Source organism: Hordeum vulgare, chromosome 7H, assembly GCF_904849725.1.
Source record: "Hordeum vulgare subsp. vulgare chromosome 7H, MorexV3_pseudomolecules_assembly, whole genome shotgun sequence".
Lineage (NCBI taxonomy): Eukaryota > Viridiplantae > Streptophyta > Magnoliopsida > Poales > Poaceae > Hordeum > Hordeum vulgare.
In genome coordinates, this window is record NC_058524.1 from 567320557 (window position 1) to 567329254 (window position 8698).

The 8698-nt window shown below is 45.3% G+C and overlaps 1 pseudogene; it reads left to right on the forward strand.

Moving 5' to 3' along the window:
• The first annotated feature begins 586 nt into the window (after window positions 1-586).
• LOC123409320 lies at window positions 587-6089 on the forward strand (annotated as a pseudogene).
• Window positions 6090-8698: the final 2609 nt, after the last annotated feature.

The window sequence follows — 8698 nt, forward strand, 5'->3', positions numbered from 1 at the left end:
TCATGGTTTGAAACCATAGAACGGCTCTCACGTGCCACCTCTTATAGTGGATACCCTCAAACATAGGAGGTCTCATGGAAGCAACAAAACCACTTGGGGTAAATTGCCTATAATAAGGTTTTTCGATTGTTGGAAATATGAGCAATGTACTATAGGATTTTGTTAACAGAAAAGGTAGATAAAACATGACTATCATAGTAGATATGAAAATAATTCATGTAATATAAAGAAGAGATAACAAATGGTATGTGCACATATGAACTAAAAGAGATCATATGTAAAACATAGACTAGAACCAGAAATGGTAGAGCAAGATACTGATGTAAGATATTAAATAGAGAGAACACGAAGACATACAGAACAACGGCACAAGCACTTGTCTTGGGGTCGGTGTTCTCGCCAGCCATGTCGTCGAGGAGGTTGTCGATGTCGGGGAAGAAGTTGTCGTGGAGGAAGTAGTCGTCGGAATCCGTGATGAAGAAGTCAGTAGTCGCGTGGAGCGCTCCCCAAAAACCTTATCACCCTTCTCCCGTACAGGACTCGGACAGGTGCAGTTTTGGAGGCCTACTATCCCGACCTGCGGTGCATGCCGCAAGCCGGGATGAAGAAGACAGCAGCAACACAGAGTTTGGAATCGGTGGCGAGAGGAAGAAGTACTGATGCGTATCTCTGGAGAGGAGCGACCTCCCTTTTATAGGCGCCAAAGAAGGAGGCGAGAGGCCAGTAACGGGAGCAGAAGGGAACGAGGGAGACAAAACGAACAGGTAGGAGCCGAAGGGCGCATCGGTCGTATTTAATCTCCACTACAACAAAAACTTTCAGCTTCCGAGTAACCTTTCGTATACCACTCGTGCGTGGCAAAAATATAGTTCGGCTCATTCCCGCAACCCGCGTCGTGACCAGGCGGGCGACGGAGGAGGAGGAGCATGTTGGGGAACGTCGCATGGGAAACAAAAAATTTCCTACGCGCACGAAGTCCTATCATGGTGATGTCCTTCTACGAGAGGAGATTTGGATCTACGTACCCTTGTAGATCGCACAACAGGAAGCGTTAAGAAACGCGGTTGATGTAGTGGAACGTCCTCACGTCCCTCGATCCGCCCCGCGAACCGTCCCACGAACCGTCCCGCGATCCGTCCCACGATCCGCTCCGATCTAGTGCCGAACGGACGGCACCTCCGCGTTCAGCACACGTACAGCTCGACGATGATCTCGGCCTTCTTGATCCAGCAAGAGAGACGGAGAGGTAGATGAGTTCTCCGGCAGCGTAACGACACTCCAGAGGTTGGTGGTGATCTATCTCAGCAGGGCTCCGCCCGAGCTCCGCAAAAATACGATCTAGAGGAAAAATCGTGGAGGTATGTGGTCGGGCTGCCGTGGCAAAGTTGTCTCAAATCAACCCTAATACCTCAGAATATATAGAAGGGAGGGGGAGGGCCTTGCCTTGAGGCTCAAGGGAGCCCCAAGGGGTCGGCCGAACCAAGGGGGGGAGTCCTCCTCCTCCAATCCTAGTCCAACTAGGATTGGAAGGTGGAGTCCTTCCCTTCCTTCCCACTTCCCTTTTTTTCTTTTTCATTTGATTTCTTTATCTCCTGCGCATAGGGCCTCTCGGGCTTTCCCACCAGCCCACTAAGGGCTGGTGCGGCACCCCTAAGGCCTATGGGATTCCCCCGAGTGGGCTGTCCCCCCCCCCCCCCCGGGTAAACATCCGGAACCCATTCGTCACTCCCGGTACATTCCCGGTAATGTCCGAAAACTTTCCGGTAATCAAATGAGGTCGTCCTATATATCAATCTTCGTTTCCGAACCATTCCGGAAACCCTCGTGACGTCTGTGATCTCATCCGAGACTCCGAACAACATTCGGTAACCAACCATATAACTCAAATACGCATGAAACATCGTCGAACCTTAAGTGTGGAGACCCTGCGGATTCGAGAACTATGTAGACATGACCCGAGAGCCTCCTCGGTCAATATCCAATAGCGGGACTTGGATGCCCATATTGGATCCTACATATTCTCCGAAGATCTTATCGGTTGAACGTCAGTGTCAAGGATTCATATAATCCCGTATGTCATTCCCTTTGTCCTTCGGTATGTTACTTGCCCGAGATTCGATCGTCGGTATCTACATACCTATTTCAATCTCGTTTACCGGCAAGTCTCTTTACTCATTCCGTAATACAAGATCCCGTGACATACACTAAGTGAAATTGCTTGCAAGGCTTGTGTGTGATGTTGTATTATCGAGTGGGCTCCAAGATACCTCTCCGTCACACGGAGTGACAAATCCCAGTCTTGATCCATACTAACTCAACGGACACCTTCGAAGATACCTGTAGAGCATCTTTATAGTCACCCAGTTACGTTGTGACGTTCGATACACACAAGGTATTCCTCCGGTGCCAGTGAGTTATATGATCTCATGGTCATAGAAACAAATACTTGACACGCAGAAAACTATAGCAATAAAACGACACGATCAATATGCTACGTTCATAGTTTGGATCTTGTCCATCACATGATTCTCCTAATGATGTGATCCCATTATCAAGTACAACACTTGCCTATGGTCAGGAAACCTTGACCATCTTTGATCAACGAGCTAGTCAACTAGAGGCTTACTAGGGACAGTGTTTTTTCTATGTATCCACACAAGTATTGTGTTTCCAATCAATACAATTATAGCATGGATAATAAATGATTATCATGAACAAAGAAATATAATAATAACTAATTTATTATTGCCTTGATACGTCTCCGTCGTATCTACTTTTCCGAACTCTTTTGCCCTTGTTTTGGACTCTAATTTGCATGATTTGAATGGAACTAACCTGGACTCACGCTGTTTTCAGCAGAATTGCCATGGTGTTGTTTTTGTGCAGAAATAAAAGTTCTCGGAACGTCCTGAAAATTTACGGAGGTTTTTCCTGGAATAAAAGAAAAATACCTGCGCAAAGTTCCACTTGAGGGGGCATGCCAGTGGGCCACAAGCCCCTGGGCCGCGGCCACCCCCTATGGCCGCGCCATGAGGGCTTGTGGGGCCCACGTGGCACCACCGCCCCCAATCTCAGTCCTATATCTTCCGTTTCGCCTGGAAAAATCAGAGAGATGGTTTCATCGCGTTTTGCGATATGGAGGCGCCGCCACATCCTGTTCTTCATCAGGAGGGCAGATCTGGAGTCCGTGTCGGGCTCCGGAGAGGGGAAATCGTCGCCATCGTCATCATCAACCTTTCTCCGTCGACAATTCCATGATGCTCTTCATCGTTCGTGAGTAATCTCATCGTAGGCTTGCTGGACGGTGATGAGTTGGATGAGATCTATCATGTAATCGAGTTAGTTCTTGACGGGGATTGATCCCTAGTATCCACTATGTTCTAGATTGATGTTGCTACTACTTGGCTATGCTTAATGCTTGTCACTAGGGCCCGAGTGCCATGATTTCAGATCTGAACCTAGTATGTTGTCGTCAATATATGTGTGTTTTAGATCCTATCTTGCAAGTTGTAGTCACCTACTATGTGTTATGACCCGGCAACCCCGGAGTGACAATACCCGGAACCACTCCCGGAGATGACCATAGTATGAGGAGTTCATGTATTCATCGCGTGTTAATTCGTTGGTCTGGTTCTTTATTAAAAGGAGAACCTTAATATCCCGTAGTTTCCATTAGGACCCCGCTGCCACGGGAGGGATGGACAATAGATGTCATGCAAGTTCTTTTCCCTAAGCACGTATGACTACATACGGAATACATGCCTACATTAGATTGATGAACGGGAGCTAGCCACATATATCTCCGTGTTATAGCTGTTACATGATGAATCACATCCGTCACACTCATCCATCACCGATCCTCTGCCTACGAGTCTTTTACTACTGGTTCTCGCTATGTTACTTTGCCTAGGCTTGTCCCTAGCTACAAGAGGGATTGGGCCACTTTGCTGCTGTTGTCACTACTGCTGTTACTTGTTACTTTGCTGCTGCTGCTACTACTGTTCCTTGCTACTCCGCTGTTACTTGTTGCGAGACTTTGTTGGCACTAACATCCCGTCAATAGGGCCTTTTCTGGCGTAGTTGCTGGGAAGTGTCAAAGCTTTTACCGGCGCCATTGATACAACAGTTAGGAATAGTCTTCCTTGTCACCAGATCGTTTCTGGCTCCGTTGTTATCATACTACCTAGCTACTGATACTTTGCTTGTAGACACTAATCTTTCAGGTGTGCTTGAATTGACAACTCACACTACTAGAAATATGCTCATATATGATGTTTTTTAAGACGTCGTTGATGAATTCGTCATAAATCTATGACGATTTCATCCGAGATTGTCGTAAACCGTTTGAGGGGATCAAATCTACATATAAATTACGACGATGTGAGTCAAAAATGTCGTAACCGCATAAGATGAGATCGTCATAACTTTTACGACGATTATAAAAATATCGTAACATGTTCTAACTATGTTGACATGTCACTTGTGGGTCCATTTTATGTCACGCGCCAATCTCGCCTAGTTTGTGATGTCCTTTTAAAAAATATTTTTGATAGATGCTTCACAAAATTACTCTATTTTTAGTACTTAAAAACTATTTTAAGTCAGTGATTTTCCAAACCAATCAAATCCCTTCCCACGGATCGATGACATGGCGGCCATCCATCCATCCATCCATCTCCATCCCACATCCATCCATCCATCTATCTACAGAAAAAAATAAAATAAACTGAAAAAGAGATACCCCACCCCAACCCAAACCCTATCTCAGATCCCCCCATCGCACCCTTCCTCGTTCGTCCCCGTCTCCTCGCCGCCGCTGCCACCCCCTCTCGATCCAGTCCTCTCCCCGCCGCTCCCAGCCATCGTGCCGTCACCCTCCCTCCCCTTCCTCCCCGAGCACTGCCACCGGCCCAACCACAACACCACCCTGGCCTCCACCCCCTCACCGACGAAGATGAGGTGACGATGGAGATCCCGGACGACGCGACGTCCCAACTGCCCATCTAACCCTCGTCACTTCGGCGCCTCGTCGCCGTCCGCCAGCGCCGGGTCTCCCTCTCCTGTCGCGGTCGGGTGAGGCTTCCTCTCGCCCTCCTTACCGGTGGCGACGCCCCAGACCAGATCCCCCTCTCCACGGCGGCCAAGTCCACCCCGGCCTCCATCTCCACCGTCGGCGACCTGAGGGGCCTCGCCGCGTCCAGCCTCGACTCGCTCAAGCGCCGCCTCGACGCGCTCCACGCCGACAACGCCCGTGACCTCGAGGCCTCCCACTCCCGCATCTCCAAGCGCATCAAGGTTATCTCTCTGACTCTGGTCCCCTTTTCCCATCCGTCCTTGGCGCATCAACCGATCCTGTGATGTGATCCCCTTCCATGTGCTCTTCAGATGCACACGCAGAGCTGCCTGAAGATGGTGGAGGAGGCGAAGAAGGAGCACAAGAATATGGTCGACAAGGTCTCACTACAAGCCGACGAGATGAAGGTATTTCGATTCGATCCATGCTTGGTCTGGTGTTGGCCTCTGAATTTCGCGTGGATTTGGACCCTGAAATTGCGATCCTACTGTCGGTGTGGATTCCTTGCAGGCATCCTACAAGAAGTTGGTGACAGAGGTGCAGTCGTCTTCGTCTCGTGGTACTGCAGCAACCGAGCAGAGCCGTCTATCTATATCAATTTTACTGCACTTCTATCTTCTCAATTTCACTGCACTTCTATCTTCACATCTATCTATCTGAATTTTACTGCACTTCAGTCTTCAGTTCAAGCCACTATGGCAGTAGTGTATCATTTAGTACTGACTTGGTTCACAATGGTCAGTGTGCAAGGTGACCTTACCTGAGATGGCAAAGTCCGTGGCCAGAGCTCTCGATGGCCTACGCAGTCGCTACAACATCCCAGCTACAACAGCTTAGCATACAGTTTTCTGCTACGTCTCTGAATTGGTAATCACCTCTCCTGTTTCCAAATTGGCATCCTGTATGCGTTTGGTCATGTTCAGTAAATTTGCATGAACGTACGAGCGTTTGTCCATGAGATCGAATTGGCAGATGTTAGTATCTACCAGGGACAGTAATTGTTGGTTACAGGTTACCATAGTGTTGTGGTTCATTGTATATGCAGTTCTACTAGTAGCAGTCAAAATGCATCAAGGACGGATAAGAGATCACTAGAGCCTACTACATGATCCTATCCTGTCACAAGTTTTTTCTTGCTTGGTTGAAAATAGGTATATCTAATCTGCGTGAATGTCGTAGATGTTGGTTTGGATATTCCAGATATTTATTCCAGTTGGAATTAGAAGCATCGATCACGGGGTTCAAACTAATATCCAAAAATTCATGGTCTAAATGCACAGGCTTAAGTATCTATTAGACTTGCATGAAGTTTGCCATGCCTCCAAAATCTGCTCCTCTGCGTGTGCTAGCTGTACTTGTTTATGGTACTTCTTTCCATCTTAGTTACCTGCATGTAATTACATAATAGTTACTGTATTCCAAGAAATTATGTTATGTGGCTGAAGAAATGAGCTATCTACATCACACATACAGACAGCGAATCTTCCTCTGATTCCATTGTGTTTGTGTTGTTTACATTCTTTCTTCAGCAACTAGTATCAGTCATAACATCAAAGACATATCAGAGATCACTAGAGCCAGTCATAAAAATCTACCAGGCATAAAAATCTACCAAACATCAACAATATCGTAGATGCTGGCTTGGATATTCCAGATACTTATTTCAGTTCGAATTAGAAGTATCATGGGTTTCAAACTAGTATCCATAAATTGGGGTCTAAAATGCACATGTGTTAGTATGTATCAGATTTATATGAGTTGGTTATACTTCCAAAATCTCTTCCTCTACGCGTGCTAGCTGTACTTATCAAGGTTAGATAAGGGATTGCAAAAGCCTAGATGATCCTATCCTTTCACAAGGCTTTACTTGCTCGTTGATCAGTGTTCTTGTGTAGAACAAACTATGGGTTGTGTATAATGGGTATTTCTAATCCATGTCAACATCAACAATGCATAGATGTTGGCTTGGAGACACTTATTTCAGTTGGGATTAGAAGCATCATGAGTTTCAAACTACTATCCAGAAATTTGTGGTCTAAATGCACAGGTCCTCACACGACACCAACGTCGCCGCGTTGTGGTCTAAGCACAACAGAATCCGTAAGCTGCCAGGTGCTCATGGCAAGTATATCATCTATCTGCAGTGTTCTAAAGTAACCTTTCAGTAATATATTTCTTGTTGTAAAAAATTAAAATACCGTTTTGCACTAATATAGGGCTCACTCTCGTGCTCTAAAGTAACCTTTTGGTGCGATTGAGTAGTACTATAATCGGGCAGCTGCATATATGCACTTGGCATGAGTGATGTGATTTGCCACATGATCGGGCAACTTACTTAGTTGGCACACAAAAAAGCTTCAGAAACTCGTTGACATGATTTGCCATGACATGTCACATATGTAGAAAACCTTCATAGCTTTTGTTCATAAGGCTGGTTTATTTTCCATCTTCGAGGAGACAAAAGAAGAAAATGTATGTTAGATGTTATGCTTTTAATCACATAAGTGGAATCTCAGTATTGCCATGTTTGAAAAAAGCTTCAATGTGTAACATAACTAGTTGCCAGGTATAACCAGTCTTGGATTCTCTTGTTTTAGGTGTACGCACTGTGTGCTTGTTCTAATTAGTGGCTTCTTCTTGGGATGCCAATCAGTGTTGGAGAAGGTGCGGGAGAGAGTAGCTGCCGGTAATTGAGAAGACTAGTTGCAGGGAAACATGGAGAGGGGATTAGGGGACTGCAACTTGTTAGTTAATTAACTCCACTTCAGTTTAACTTCCTGCGATCTACACCAATCTTAATTCAGCTTGGTCACCTTAACTAAACTAGTAAAAGTTGTTTGACTCGCATGTCTAATTACCCAGGGCTGGCTTCACTAGGAGATATTGTACCTTGGGTACATCAGTTACCCCATCTTGCAGGTTGATTCATTAGCTCTCTGTGAGCAGTAGAGATGAACAAGTGTGCGCTGCTAGTTTTGTAGTTATGCAGTTTTTAGTTCAGCCATGTATGTATTTGCCGATCATTCATAGTTCTGCACTTAAAATTCAGCAAATTCATAGTGCGAAATTAGCATTAAAGAAATTGAACCGCTTGCATGTCATGGACCCGCCTTAGCACTTGCTAGCTTTGATGTATGCATATACAGCTTAATTTAAAGTGTAAACGTTAGTTGCTCACAGTGAGTTACTTAGGTTGGCAGGTTTCAGAACTTGCACTCTTTTTAGAAGATCTTCCTTGTTCTGAATATAATCAGTTACAAACTTACAACGTTGGTACGCCCCCTTAAATAATATATTAGAAAGTTTGACGCAAATCAACATTGTACATTAAAGCATATTATTTCAATGGAAAGTCGAATGTATTCTATTATACATTAAAGCATATTATTTCTATGATACTAGCTCGTGCACTTCGTCGACTAGTTTCTTTAATTTGTCCAGACTAACTGCTACAAGTTTGATACCCAGAACTCTTTCTTAGTGATGAAATAGCGTGTCCAGTAAAATGTGCAAATCATCTTCAGCATCACATGTAGTGCGACCCGAAACAATATAATTCATAAGCAGTACGTATACTATGATAAACAGATTTTGACCATGTTTTTTCTCAGGTATGCCATTTGA